This window comes from Muscardinus avellanarius (assembly GCF_963383645.1).
Source record: "Muscardinus avellanarius genome assembly, chromosome: 15".
Taxonomy (NCBI): Eukaryota; Metazoa; Chordata; class Mammalia; order Rodentia; family Gliridae; genus Muscardinus; species Muscardinus avellanarius.
This window is the reverse complement of record NC_137801.1, coordinates 44160444-44176771: the sequence shown is the minus strand read 5'-3', so window position 1 is coordinate 44176771 and position 16328 is coordinate 44160444. Positions and strand designations below refer to the sequence as shown.

General features: G+C 34.8%; 1 protein-coding gene across 36 annotated transcripts in view; it reads left to right on the top strand.

The window, feature by feature from the left end:
* NRXN1 (neurexin 1) overlaps positions 1-16328 on the top strand; it is a gene marked incomplete at both ends in the record, with an annotated part of 1249621 nt that overhangs the window by 935862 nt on the left and 297431 nt on the right. The window lies entirely within an intron of this gene.

Sequence of the window (16328 nt, the reverse complement as noted above, 5' to 3'; positions counted from 1 at the left end):
CCCCAGTACCACCAAAAAAACAAAAACAAAAACAAAACAACAACAACAAAAAAAACCCAAAAAACTTTTGGAGACAATTGAAAGTAACAATAACTTTCAATGGTCACCATTTTTGTTATCTCACTTTAGATTCTCTATAGTCCTCTAATTTGGAGAGAATGAGAATATCTTGCTTCCATTTAAAAAGTAACTTGAAGTTAAAATTTTTATTGCTAATTGAGAGCAAAGGATTAGTACCTGAGTTTTATAACAACCCTGATAAACTAAATTTTACTATGTTCTTCAAGTTTACTATATGTTTGCCAGGTATTTTGGTGCATGCCCATAATTTCAATACTTTGGAGGCTGAGAGGATAAGATCTCAGTTTCAAAACCAGGGTGTAATTATTTAGTATTTCATAAAAAAGTTTCAGAGTATAGCTCAGTGGTAGAACATTACTGAGTTCAATTCCCAGTACTACAAAAATAAAATTTAAAAATTATTATATTTTGTTTTGCCTTTGATTTGTGAAAAATAAAAAAAAAATCAGAGCATGTTTTATTATGGTTTAGACCTACAAATTGTACATTATGAAGGAAATGAATATGAGACTTGACTAAATTATTGCTCAAAATTTAGTAGCAACCTAATTTTGTGAGTCTGAGTGACTTCAGTCCTCTTTAAGATCAGTTCCTTCAAACTGAAAAAGCAATGAAAGTATGTTTAAGCTTCTGGATGTCGAGTCTATATTTCCTTCTTACTAGGTCATTATTTTTAAAACATTTCTAAAAAGCTCTTCTAGAAGGCTTCTCTATTTCACCATTTGCTGCCATGCCATATTGGTTTGTTTTGCTATGTATTTTTATACATCATGCAAAATTACACTTGCTCCGAAATACTTTAAATTTTAGTTTACCCGCAATTCTTATGAAAAATATATTTGTATATGTGGATGTAAACAAACTAATAAGAATTTTTATCAATTTTGTGGTAATCTTGAAAACCTTTCTTCACTAACCCTAGAGATTAAATAATGTACTCTTTATAGAGACAGTGAAACTTTTATTTAAATGATAATTAAATATATGTCTATATTTTTATCTTGGCCCATGCCAAGACATTAGCTTCATTCCTTTTTTTTCCAACTTGAATCTGTGGACATATTATCAAGACATGCTGAAAAATCTTTGTCAAAATGTATATTTTGTATATTTTTATGTTTCCTGTGTTTTAGGTATAGTGTTTATTACTCTGGTCATTAAATTTTAAAACATAAACATAGCCAATGATTTTGTGATTTAATTACTTATGACTCTATATTGTCTTTTTAGACCCTACTTCTAGAAATATCTCTTTTGTACATTCGTTTGCAGATGTTTTATAAAGTCATAAAACTGGATGGATAAGAGAAACATTTGTGGAAGAAAAGTTTTAAAATAAGTCATATTCTGAGTATATTCAGTTGAATCGTTTTTTATTTTTCCCAGTAGTGTGATTTTTAGTAGGCAATTAAAAAATACAGGGTAAGATATATTTCTTTTCTTTTCCTCTTTTTTTTTTTTTTTTGGTGGTACTGAGGATGGAACCCTTTTTACCTCCAGGCTACATTCCCAGACCTATTTTATATTTTATTTGGAAACAGGGTCTCTTAGGCCAGCAAGGCTGGCTTTGAAACAGCATGATCCTCCTGTCTCCGCCTCCCAAGTGCGGTGATTACAAGGGTGCGTCACCACACCCAGCAGATATATTTCTTATACATTCACAATAAAATATATGAATGTCATATCCCTATAAACTGTGATTAAACAAAAATTCAAAAGAACACTATTCTTTCAGGCTTTGAAAAAACATGTCTGATGGACAATATGGGGATTTTTTTCTTGAGTTTCTCTCTGTCAAGATTACAAGGAAAGTGGTCAAATCAAGTAATAGTCTTTTAGTTTTTCAATGATCAGAGAAATTTGGAAATTAATACGTTATAGGAGAATCTATTCTTTTGCTAGAATTAATGCATAAATTGTTCCCCTCTCTGGGACTGAAATAGCACAAGGAGAAGCCTCTGACAATGTAACTTCTAAAAAGAGAACATGGTGAATTCATACTTGAAATCTTGAACATAATATTTCTTCCAAGTACTTTTTAATGGGTCCATATCCTATAGAATTGAAATTTTTTGGAAATCTACAAGCACTAAATGTTATCATGAAAACTAAGATTTATTCACTAATCTGGTAAGGGGGTAACAAAACAAAGATTTCCCTATTAGTTGTAAGCATGTAATATTTACAAAAGGGGTGGTATTATTATGAGAATAATTATATGTTATATTCTTATATTATTTCTTTGTGTTAGAACTCCACAGGACAGAATTTGTTTTATTCATTAAAGTGATTCATTTATTCAGTAATTAGAAGTCAGGTTTTATAAAAAATACTACCAGCTTCTGCAACTTAGTGAGACTCCCAGCAACCTAGAGAGAACCTGTTTCAAAAACAAAAAATTAAAAATTAAAAAGAGCTGGGGGTATAGCTCAGAGGTGTGTGGTGCTGGAGATTGAACCCAAGGGCATTCTACCTTTGAGCTATGTCCCTACCCCTATTTTATTTTTTATTTAAAAACAGAATTTTGCTAAGTTGCTGAAAGCCTCTCTCACTTACTGAGTCTGGCTTCTAATCTGCAATACTCCTGTTTCAGCCTCCCAAATACTAGAATTACTGGACTGTGTCACTATGCTCAACGCTGTACAGTTACTTTAAATTTTAAAATTATAAAGAAGTATTGAAGAGATTTGTTAGTAGATTAGGGAAATTAATAGAAGACAATTTGTACAGAGTAGAACTTGTCAAATATCCTAGGGAGAGGAAGGAAGATTGAATAAAACTCTTATAAAAACAAGCTAATTTTCACAAGAAATTAAAAGGAAAGTCAATAGGACCGTCCTTTTTAGGAAGGATTGCACTAAACTAAAGAGTTTCTGTACAGCAAAGGAAACTATCAAGACCCTCAACTGAGAGCCAACAGAATTGGACAAACTCATGATCACATAACATTGTCTACCTAATGTTCAAGAAATGTAATAGAAATCTAATAATAGCAACTCACATGTAGGCACTTGCCAATCAAGAGAAATAGCTCTTGAATCCTGAACTGAAAGTTGTTAGTGATATAAAATGTATATCATAAAGACATAAAAATAAGAGAACAGATGTGTTTAATTAAGATGTAAATTTTTTTTGGACTTCGAATTCTAAGAGCATTACAGTTAAATTAAGTTCATGGGTGAACCAGCCCGTGAAGTGCACTTTTTTTCTTGGTATCTCCCACTGTCTCCCACCTTATACTTGATTTAAGACCTTTCACACTTCTACATCTCCTCCAAGGTATACTGCATGTGACACAAAGGAGAGGGACTTACACAGAGCTAAGGAGAAAGGCTTCCAGAGTGAGATTCCCCTGATACATCTCTCTTCTCTGCATCTTACTAGCTGTAAAACCTTGGCCAGTTCATCTCTGCATGCCTCTCTTTATTGTTTATAAACTGTAGATAACATGCATACCTACATGACAGGGTTATTTGGAGAATTAAGTAAAACATTTATACAGCTACCAGGCACATTGTAAGTGCTATATAGGTATTTGTTATATTTTTTAAATAGGTAGATACTACTCTGAAAAGCCACATGAAAGGAGAGAGCTTTCAAAATCTTTGATTTTTGAAATATGTTCCTGATGCAAATGAAAATCATCAAGGAGTATGTCTTTCTTGAATTTCTTCATAGTGATATCATTTGCCAAAGGTAATTTTATTGAATTAATGTATACTTTAGATGTGAGGCCTAGATATATTTGATAAAAATATCTTCTGCCTCATTCTTTTTAAATTTGTATTGGGCAAGTAGTATTATTTTTTCTGTAATTATTTTTACAGGTTAAATGACATTTTTATTCAAGTTCATTGATATTAGATAAAAGTACTTTTTACAGCACTGATAGTATATAAGTCAACAAAAATAGTCATCCTGGAGATGTTATGAAATAGTATTAAAATTATTATTTGAGAAATCAGTCATCTAGATCTTTTGTTATTTGATATCTATTTGCTTATAAATCTCTTCAATTTGAGAAAGTTCTGAGGGCAAAGATTAAAAGTAAAATTATATTCAAGTTTTAATATTTGACTGATAATAGCCGGGCGTGGTGGCACATGCTTGTAATTCCCACGCTTGGGAGGAGGAGACAGGAGGATCACGCAGGTTCGAAGTCAGCTGCGTGTGCTGGCTTAGGAGACCCTGTTTCTAAATAAAAATATAAAACTGGTTTGGGGGTGTAGCCTGGAGGTAGAAGGGCTTCCAAAAACCCCAGTACCACAAAAAAAAAAAAAATTGACTGATAATGAATTAAGGAGATTTTGTGGAGTATTAGCTAATGTGTGCTTAGAAAAGAATTGCTACCCAAACAAACTTCCTGTTCAATTTTAAATATTCATTTTTATAGCCCAGTTATAAAATGTAAATAGAAACATATTCAGCATAAGTGCTGATACAACTTATCAGTGCAAACGCACTGATTCCAAGCTATGGGATTTTACTCTGTTATTCAAGTAGCTCCCCAGAAGAATACCCATGATAGAAACTGTGGCTTGGGAAGACTGTAAAGGCAGACCCATATGTAGTATAAATATATCACATTAATTTCTATAAAACAAAGTTGCTCAGTCTTGAAAAAGTTGACATTTAGAGAGCAAATAATTCTTTGTTGTGAGAGCTTTCCTGCAAAGCAGTATATCTGGTCTCCACACATTAATACCAGTTGTGTCTAGTCATGACAAACCAAATGTTCTTACCTATTGTCAAATATCTCTGAGACTCAGAATTACTGCAGGTTGAAAATATGGTCTAAAAATACTGAAAGAGCAAAATCATCAAAACTCCACATTTTTTATATACGTATTTTTCAAAAGGCAGTTAAAGAATATAAATCTTTTTTGACAAAGTTTCTTCAATAAATACAAACAATGTTGGTTCTAAAATAGAAGCTGGTTAAAATAACAACAGCAGCAATAGTATCCCAAATAATCTCTAATAGCTGTCTTTCTGGCTAAAAAAGATTTCAGAGTTTGCTGATTTTTAATACAGTTTTTGGTAACAAATTGACAGCTGCTTAATATGAATTGTGTGGTTTATTTAGCATTTGAAATTAACTTCTGAGCCTCAGTTCCAATTTGCATTCTATTGTGTCAGTTAAAGAACAGAGGCTACTGATAAATTTTCAGTATTGTCATAATAAAAAAATGAATAAATGCTATCATTTATTCCTCTGTCTTCTTTCTGTTCACACCCAAAATCGCATTTCAGGAAATCCTACTTCTATATATCTTCTGAAATTTGTTGAAACATAAGAAACAGCATATTTCAAAAGATGTGCATCTTTAATTCCTTCAACTGCCCCAGGAATTCTCTTGAGTTTCATAGTTTTAGGGTGGATATATCAAGTGATCACTTGCTTTAATTCTTCCTCAAACTTCTATGTCCCCTTTCGATGTGATACCCCAAGTAGATGACTTCTTCCTGGTAGGTCTGAGTAGCAGGTGCCCTTTTTGCAGATATCTCTTGTGGGGGCAGCCAGCAATAAGTCATGGACATATTGCAAAATGGTACAACCAGTGGGTTGGTGGTTTTCTAAGTCTTTTGTCCAGTCCTCTTCTGAAGACATTAGGGGACTTTTTTGAACCCATGAGGAGGATGCCTCCAGATTAATTGTCCTTTTGACCCAGTCTCGGGGCCCTCCCATTTGAAAGCAAATAAGGCTGGCTCATTTCTGCTAGTCTCAGGCAGAAAAAGTGTCCTTCAAATCTAGGTATATGAAAGCAGCAGTGGTGGGAGGTATCAAACTCAGTAGAGTATAAGGGTTGGGGACCACTCCAACCTCTATTCTACATTCAGTAGAGTACAATGATGTGGAGGTGCAAAAGTCCTGTATCTGCTGGTAGTTGACAGTTCCTGTTTTTTTTATTTTTTTAAACTGGGAGAAAAGAGGTGTTCCATGGGGATTAAATTTCCCATAGCACTCGTCTCTCTTTAAGTCTTTTGATGTGAAGCACTATCCCCAGTTGGGCTTCAAGAGAGTATGGATACTGCTTCCACCTCCCTGGAGAGCCACCTGATTATAATGCCAGCAATATTGGTGGGTGGCCTCTCACAAGGCTGATTTCCATTTGTATATCCTAGACCTGGAAAAAATCATTCTAAGTAGCAGAACATATTAGTGGAGGTGTCTTTTGTTCCTCCTGTTGTCCTTTCCTGATGGAGCCTTTATTATTTTTCTGGGTGGATTTCCAGTATTAGCACAGGCAAAGAGCCAGAGATCATGGGGTCCAAGTATTATAGTCACTATGTTGCCTAGGTTGGCTGGTGGCTTCAGGTATATGTATGTATGTATATGTGTGTATGTGTATATGTGTGTGTGTATATATGTATGTATGTGTGTATATATATATATAAAATGTATGTATATGAATGTACATATAATGTAATATAATGTATGTATATGAATGTATATGTGTATATAGCATATGTGTGTATGTATGTATATGTATGTATGTATGTGTGTGTGTATATATATATATATATATATATATATATATATATATATATATATAATGTATGTATATGAACTGGGAGTTCTTAGTGGATTCCATTGCACTGATGATGGTGATTGAGCCCAGTCACCCTGAGTTACACTCAAAGCCAACTTTAGTGTCAAAGATTTGTATCTAGGCCCTCCTTTTTGTTTAGAGGCTACAACTTCAGCAGGTTTATATATATTCTTTGGACCCTTTTTGGCAGCATTTCTGTACTCAGTATGCCAATGGACTTTCAGGGCTTGCATAGATCTGTAGCATGTCTTCATCATGACGTGAAGATTTGTGTCTTTTCTTGACTCTCTTGATCTCTCTCCTTTTTACCAGTTGCCTCTCAGTTTGCAACCATCTTGGAAGCAATTTTAGTAAGTTTCCTGAAAACCCTTCCAAGTGTTGTAGTTTGCGTTTCATGTTGTAAGCCAACTGGGTAATAAAGACAGTGTTCACCAGTGACTGGTTTTGAGGGGCCTCTGGTTATCTTTGATAGGAATCACAGAGTCTGTATTGGCTAGGTGGTTCCTGCTATTCCTGGATCAACTCACTCACTCATATCACTGTGCCCCTGCTTTGACTCCCTCAAGGATGGATCTCATTTGATTTAGAGTTTGAGTTCCCTCTTTCACATTTGGGTAACAGTTCAGTCAAGTGTCAAGCATGGCATTGTCAGAAAGTAAACCCAGGGTTTCTCAGCTTTGTTGCTCTCTGGAATTACCTGGAAGCTTTCAAAAATTTCCCAGCCCAATTAAATCTGGAGATGGGAGCCCCGCTCAATCAGTACTCATTATAGTTCCTCAGGTGACTCTATTTTGCAGGCCAGATGTGGGCCAATGCTGTATCCCTTTCAGAGGGATATAAAGAAAGTTTATTGCATTGGTGGGCTGAAGTTAGGATAGTTTCTGAAAATCCCCAGCTTCAGGATCCATATTAATTCTTATTTTATAGAACAAAGAGTAGAAGTAGGCAGGTGGGCTTACAGAAGTTGAAACATGGCAGTTAGTGATTACAGAAAATTCTTGAGCAAGCTATGACTTTCAACCTTCATTTTATGACCTTTTCTTCAGGCCATTGTCTGGATACATGACCTTCCATTTTAGTAACTCTTCTACCAAACAAGCAGAAATGCCAGAAGAGGGATGGGACCATCGCATCTAAAATGTGAGAGCCAGTGAGCTTCACCAGCACCCACAGACACAGTGAGCTTCACCAGCACCCACAGACATTTGTCTAGGGTTTGAAGCTTTGTGTTTTTTTCCAAAACATAATATAATTTTTTATATAAAAGATTAAGGAAACATTCAAACTCTTACAAAAAAACAACTTATCTCATAGAAGTTGGACAGATTGTGGATGAGAAAAAAAATGACCTAACATTTATTGAGTTGCTACCATGTTATAGGTTCTACACCAAATCTCCAGAGTGACTTTATTTCTTGGCCAGAGAAAAAATAGCAATCTAGTTATGATAAAACCTAAAACAAAAGGAAGATGTGAATTTTTAATGAGTAATAATTCAGGGGAAATATTTCAATGCAGTTAGGTAAAACTGGCATGTATTTGTTTTTAATTTCACTTGCAGTTTACAAGAAGGGTATGGGAAACTTGGCTTTTTGAATTTTAAAAATTAGTAATACATTCTTAGGAGTATGCTTTGATGAAGAACCTTTTCAAACTCTCTTTATCTAAAATTTTCAAAACATACCTCTCCCTGTCCTTTCTAGTAGTCATAAATTTCACAGAACAATATGGTATTCACTTCCCAAGATAATCTGAAGGAGTTGTCACATTCATGGGGTCATCATTCCTAGAATTGTGGGATGAAGACAATAGGGAAATAGACACTTTGATATATTTATTAATCGTTTTTCCTATTGATTGTTCTCCCTCAAGTAAACAAAGGAGCAAATCTTATAAGTAATGCTAGAGAATGATTATTTGTATTGTGTTGTGAAAAGATAAAAATATTTAGGCCTCAGTGATGAATGACTAGAATGTAACTCATCCAGTTTTCTCCTATTGGAAAAGCAAGACAATGAGTTACCTTATCAATGAGACAAAAGAGGCCAAGAGAAGGTAACTGGTTTGATGAAATAATAAGGCTAGTATTAAGTTAAGGATAAGCCACCAGATGCCTTGCCTCTTTAGATAATGAATTCTTTATTTAAAATAACTGATCTACTCTCCATGTCCTGAACCCATTTAAAAACTGCAGTCATATATTCTGCCAAAATTTATTGTGCACCTACTGTTTTACAGGCAGGGGGAAAGAGACAGAAAATAAGTAAGGCATGCTTTTTTTTTTTTGCCTCAGAGGAATTTAAAGCCCATATATTTCAACATTTGATTTGTCAGTTAATTGAAATTCAGGAAATTTATCTCAAATAACCTTTAAACACATGTATTCTTTAAATTTTATATGCCTTTTCTCTTTATGCTTTAATTAATATATCATGAACTTATGTCATATACATGTGGAAAGAAAATTTTTAAAGCTACCTGGCTATAATAATTACGTACCTTTAACCTTTTTTCTTATTTATTTATTTAACTCTTACTTCCTTTTCTCGCCCGCCCGTCTTTCTTTCTTTCTTTCTTTCTTTCTTTCTTTCTTTCTTTCTTTCTTTCTTTCTTTCTTTATTTCTTCTTTCCTTCCTTCCTTCCTTCCTTTGTGGTACCAGAGATTGAACCCAGGGGCATTCTACCTCCAAGCTACATCCCAGTCCCATTTTTTAATTCTTTATTTTGAAACAGAGCCTCACTAAGTTGCAGACAGCATCACTATGTACTGGAGACTAGCCACAAACCTGGGATCCTCCTGTCTCATTCTCACAAGTACTAGAATAACAAGTTTGTACTAACATTTCTACCTTTGAACTACAACTTTAGTCCCTTTAATTTTTATTTTATTTAATTAATTAATTAATTTATATTTGTTTTTAAATTTTTTTAAATTTTTTAATTTTTTTATTGAAAGTAAATATTATACATTTAATCTGTATTTGGTGCCCTCTCTCCTACCTCATTTTCCCTTCCCCCCTCCAGACAATCAATACCCAGGCTAACCTTGCTATATTCATACTTTTAAACCTATTTGGAAGTAGTCCCTCATCAATCAAGTTCAGCTTCCTTCCTCTCTTAGCTTTCCATTCAAATACTGCTGAGATTTCTCTTCCATTATCTGGAGTCCCTCTGCTATCCTCAATGCTCACTAGTTTGGGCATATTAGAGGAAATATATGTCCCTTCTCTTTCTGTGTTTGGCTGATCTCACTTAATATAATGCTTTCCAGCACTTTCCATGTTCTTACAAATGACATGATTTTGTTATTCTTTATAGCTGAATAGAATTCCATTGTGTGTATTTCCCATAATTTTGCAAACCATTCATCTGTTGATGGGAACCCAGGTTGTTTCCATATTTTGTCTATTACAAATTGTGCTGCTATGAACATAGGTATGCATATGTTGCTGTAGTTCTTTTTTCAACCCATTTGGAAAAATACTCAGGAGTGGTAAAGCTGGATCATATGGTGGATCTATTCCCAGTTTTCTAAGGAATCTCCACACAGATCTCCATAGTGGCTGAACTAGTTTGCGCTCCCACCAACAATGTAAGAGTTCCTCTTTCCCCACATCCTCACCAGCATTTGTTGTTGTTTGATTTCTTTATGCTTGCCACTCTGACTGGGGTTAGATGGAATCTCAGTGTAGTTTTGATTTCCATCTCCCTAATGGCTAATGATGAACATCTTTTCATGAATCTATTGGCCATTTGTATCTCTTCTTTTGTAAAGTGTCTATTCAATTCGATTGCCCATTTCTTGATTTGGGTTGTTTGTTTTGCTAGTGTAGAGTCTTTTGAACTCTTTGTAAATTCTGGATATTAGCCCCCTATTGGAGTGGTGAATGGTAAAGATATTCTACCATTCTGTATGCTTCCTCTTTAGGTTCTTGATGGTTTCCTTTGATGAGAAGAAGCTTTGTAGTTTGATGCTATCCCACTTGTTAAATTTTGCTTTAATTTCCTGAGCTTTGGAGGTTTTGCTGAGAAAGTTACTGCCTGTGCCTATATGTTGTAGTGTTAAGCCTATGCTCTCCTCTAATAACTTCACAGTCTCTGGTCTGATTTCTAAGTCTTTGATTCATCTCGAGTTGATTCTTGTGCATGGTGAGAGGTAAGGATTTAATTCCATCTTTCTACAAATGGATAGCCAGTTTTCCCAGCACCATTTGTTGAAAAGGCTGTCTTTTCTCCAGCGAATGAGTTTGGCCCCTTTGTCAAAGATTAATTGACTGTAGGTGTGTAGGTTTGTTTCTGTATCTTCTATTCTGTTCCATTGGTCAGTGTACCTGTCATTGTGCCAGTACCAGGCTGTTTTTACTACTTTTGATCTATAGTATAGTTTGAAGTCTGGGATTGTGATGCCTTCTGCGTGATTCTTATTGCTGAGAATTGCTTTGGCTATTCTGGGTCTTTTCTTTCTCCATATAAAGTTCATTATTGCAGCCGGGTGTGGTGGCGCACGCTTGTAATCCCCGCTCTTGGGAGGCGGAGACAGGAGGATTGCGCAGGTTCGAAGCCAGCCGCGCTGGCTTAAGAGACCCTGTTTCAAAAAATATAAAATAGGTCTGGGAGTGTAGCCCAGAGGTAGAAGGGCTTCCAGGAACCCCAGTACCACTAAAAAAAAAAAAAAAAAAAAGTTCATTATTGCTTTTTCTAGGTCTGTGAAGAATGTCATTGGTATTTTAATGGGAATTGCATTGAATCTATAAATCATTTTTGGCAGAATGGCCATTTTGATGATATTTATTCTGCCTATCCATAAGCACGGGGGTCTTTCCATCTTCCAAGCTCTTCTTCAATTTCTTTCTTTAGTGTTTTATAGTTTTTGTTGTAGAGGTCTTTTACATCTTTGGTTAGGTTTCTTCCTAGGTATTTTATTGATTTTAAGGTTATAGTGAATGGAATTGATTGTTTTATTTCTTTCATTGTAGATTCATTGTTGGTGTAAAGAAAAGCCACTGATTTCTTTAGGTTGATTTTTGTATCCTGCAACTTTGCTGAATTTTTTAAATTAGCTCCAGAAGTCTTTTGGTTAGTTCTTAGGGTTTTCTAGATAAAGGATCATGTCATCTGCAAATAAGGATAATTTTAAATCCTCTCTTCCTATGTGAATTTCTTTTATTTCCTTCTCTTGTCTTATTGCTGTGGTAAGAGTCTCAAGAACTATATTGAAGAGGAGCTGTGATAGTGGGCATCCTTGTCTTGTTCCCGATTTTAGGGTAAATTCTTGCAGTTTTTCCCATTTCAATATAATGTTGGCTTTGGGTTTGTTGTATATTGCCTTAATGATGTTGAGGTATGTTCCTTCTATTCCAATTTTCTGCAGTGTCTTTTACATGAATGGGTGTTGGATTTTGTCGAATGCTTTTTCAGAATCTATTGCTATAATGATGTGGTTTTTGTTCTTGATTCTATTTATGTGGTGAATGACATGTATTGATTTGCATATGTTGAACCAGCCTTGTTTTTCCAGGATGAAAGCAACTTGGCCGTGATGTATTATTCTCTTGATATAGTTTTGAATGCGTATGGCTAGTATTTTGTTTAGAATTTTTGCATCTATGTTCATTAAGGATATTGGTCTGTAGTTTTCCTTTCTTGAGGTATCTTTATTTGGTTTGAAGATTAATGTGATACTGGCCTCGTAGAAGGAATTTGGGAGAGTTCCATCTCTTTCAATTTCCTGGAATAAGTTATGCACTATTGGTATTTGTTCTTTACTGAAGGTTTGTAGAATTCAGCTGGAAACCCATCTGGGCCTGGGCTTTTCTTTGATGGAAGAATTTTTATTGCCATTTCTATTTCATTGTTTGCTATTGATTGGTTTAGGCTTGCTATGTCCTCTTGGTTCAGTTTAGGTAGGTTAATTGTGTTTAGGAATCTATCGATTTCTTCCATGTTTTCTTGTCTATTGGAGTATAAATTTTTACAGTAGTTTCTGATAATCCTTTGAATTTCTCCACTATCTGTGGTGATGTCTCCTTTTTCATTTCTGATTTTAGTAATTTGCGTTGATTCTCTTTTTCTTTTGTTTAGGTTGGCCAGGGGGTTATCAATTCTATTAATATTTTCAAAGAACCAGATTTTTGTTTTGTTGATTCTTTCAATTTTTTTTTGTTCTCTATTTCATTTATTTCTGCTCTAATTTTAACGATTTCCTGTCTTCTGCTGGCTTTGGGATTGGACTGTTGCAGTCTTTCTAGGTCCTTGAGTTGTGCCAATAGGATCTGAACTTGGTAATTCTGAGTCCTTCTTATGTGGGCATTCAATGCTATAAACTTTCCTCTTAATACTGCCTTCATAGTGTCCAATAGATTTTGGTAAGCTGTGTCTCTTTTTTCATTTATTTCCAAAATTTCTTTATTTCTTTTCTAATCTCTGCTCTTACCCATTCACCATTCAATAGTGTATCATTTAGTCTCCTTTATTTGCATAGTTTCTTTTGAGTTTCCTGTTGTTGATTTCTACTTTAATTCCATTATGGTCTGAAAAGATGCAAGGGATTATATTGCATCTTTTGAATTTGCTGACGCTTTCTTTGTGTACCAGGATGTGATCTATTTTGGGGAAGGTTCCATAGGCTGATGAGAAGAATGTGTATTCTGTAGTTTCTGGATGAAATATTCTGTATATGTCTATTAGGTCCATTTGGTTTATAGTTTTCTTTAGTTCTAAAGAGTCTTTATTCATCTTTTTCCTTAAAGATTGATCCAGTGGTATGAGCCTCGTATTAAAGTCTCCCAGAATTATTGTATTTGTGTCTATTTGAGATTTGATGTCCCGAAGGTTTTGTTTTACAAATATGGTTGCATTCACATTTGGGGCATAAACATTTACTATCATTATATCATCTTGGTGTATTGTTCCTTTTAGTAAAAGAAAGTGCCCTGATTTGTCTCTTCTGATGTGTCTTAGTCTAAAGTCTGTTTTGTTGGATATCAGGATTGCGACCCCTGCCCTTTTTTGTTCTCCAGTAGCTTGGTATATCTTTTTCCATCCTTTCACTTTCAGTCTGTGAATGTCTTTGGCTGTTAGGTGAGTTTCTTGCAAACAGCACATATTTGGGTTATGTTTTTTGATCCACATTGCCAGTCTATGTCTTTTGATTGGTGAGTTAAGTCCTCTGACGTTAAGAGTTATTATTGAAATAGGATTTTTGTTTTCAATTATTTTGTGTTCTGTCATCTGTTTGTAGTTTTTTCTTTCTTCTTTACTTAGAAGCCCCTCTGATCACTTTCCTCTCTTCTCTAGTTCTGAAGTTTGCTTCTTTCTTCTTCTTTATGGTTTATTTCTTTAAGTATTTTCTCTAGTGTTGGCTTTTAAGTCATAAATTCTTTGAGATTTTGTTTATCTTTAAACACTTTCATTTCTCCATCAACTTTGAATAGTAGTTTTGCTGTATAATGTAGTTTTGGTTGGAAGTTATTTTCTTCCAAGGTCTGGATCATGTCATACCAGTTTCTCCTAACATTCATGACCTGTGTTGTATAGTCTGGGGTGATTCTTATTGTTTTGCCTCTGTATGTCACCCAACCTTTTGTTCTCACTGCTTTTAAGATCTTTTCCTTGGCCTCTATGTTAGTCATTTTGACTATTATGTTGCGTGGGAAGTCCTTCTTTGATCTTGCCTTAATGGTGTTCTGTATGTCTCCTGAACATGAATATCTATGTCTCTTTCCATGTTTGGGATATTTTCTGAAATTATTTCTGTGAAGAGATTACAGATGACCCTGGTCTGTACCTCTATCCCTTCTTCAATGCCTTTTATCCATAAGTCAGGGCATTTCATGTTGTCCCAAATTTGCTGTATATGTTTTGTTGCTGTAATGACTTCTGTATACTATTGACTGTGTTTTCGGTGTTGGATGAACTGTCTTCTAACAGTCATATTCTACTTTCCATTTCATCTAATCTTCCAGAATTTCTTTCTATTGCTGACTTCATTTCATTTATTGACTCTTTCATTTCATCCCAGACCTCTTTCTGATTCTTTCTCAGTATTTCTAACTCATCTTTCATCTCCTCTAAACAGCCTTACTATCTAAACTTCTCCCATTCTCAACCGGATACAACCTTATTATATGCAAATTCTTTCACAACCTAATCATATTTTCTATCTTACCCATTACCCTAGCTACTCCACCATCACCCAACCCTCACCACTGGAAAAAGTACTGCTTACCAGTTGACTTTTCTAAATTCCTAATACTAAGACTGGGGTAAAAATAATACCCCAAAACAATGGGAAGACAGCAGAGAAGCATAAACCTTTCATCATATTGTAGATCAAGATTTGGAACTCCCCTTCTTGCATTTCTTGTAGGTCAGTATTCGTGACTTCTGTCATTTCACTACTATTCCTGGTTCTCATATTTTCAAAGTTCTCAGGCCTGCTTCTCTGCTGTCTTGCAATTCTGCTGTTGGATCACGCAGGTCAGAAGCCAGCCTCAGCTACTTAGTGAGGCTCTCAGAAACTTAGTGAGACCCTGTTTCCAAATAAAATATAAAATAGGTCTCGGAGTATAGCCTGGAGGTAGAAAGCTTCTGGGTTCTAACCCCAGTACCACACACAAAAAATTAAAGAATAATTTATTTATAATTTATAGTTTAGGGGCTACTAATACTGGGGTTAGAGACTGGTAGTATGTACTTATGAGGTGTCAGTGGTCTCATTTGCTTTTTTGTATTAATATTTGTAAAATTATGTTCAGTATTGATGAAAAACTCATTGTAAGGCATAAAGACAAAAGAAAATAGGAAAGTAAAATGATTGAAACCAAAGCAGTAATTATGCACACAACTGATCAAAAATCACTTTCAGGTGGTTGTGGAATTTTATTTCTTATTTCTATATGGCTGATATGTAGATGTGACTAGACAGATAAGGGATGTTTACTACCCATGTCTACCCCCCCTCTCACTGGGAGATGTCCTGAAATGCAGAACAGCTCCCTTGTTTTTCGAAGAGAGCTATTTGATATTATTAAAGTAGATTTTGAATATTTATTTATGGAATCACTGTTCTGCAGTTGTTAACCTAAATGACTTTTTTAGTTAAGCAAGCAATGAGGTTCTAGAAACTTTGATTCCTGGAAATAGAGTCTTTGGTATTTCTTCATTTGTGTGTTTTCATTATGAATATAAAACATGTTCTAAAGCAAAATTTTCTACTTATATGAGAATCATTTTCTTTCTTTAGTGGAAAATGTGTAAATTCATATATATTTTGCTTGTTTGTTTCACGGATCCTCTATTAATCCAAAAACTACAGCTTGGTTCTAGCTACTGCTGTTGCTGCTGCTGTATCTCTGGCAGCTGCAAGCTAATATGGTTCTCTAAGTTCTTTTCATTAATGCCCCCTCCTTTCAGTGTAAACAATAGCTAAATCCTATAATAATAAGTCATGGCATGTATTATACAGCAAGGGTCTGGTGATAGGTTACATGACAAACTTTATCTCTATCAGACTTTCTTTCAATATGTTCCACTTCTAGCTAGCAAGCCAGTAGGAATGTCTACTCTTCTAGTGGAACATTAAATTGTAAATTCTGTAGTAATCTTCTAATGCATTTTATTTGACCTCTGTTTAGAATTATAAGCCTCTAAATGAGAGTAGAATGTTTTTTTCCAACCCTTTGTGGCTCCTGT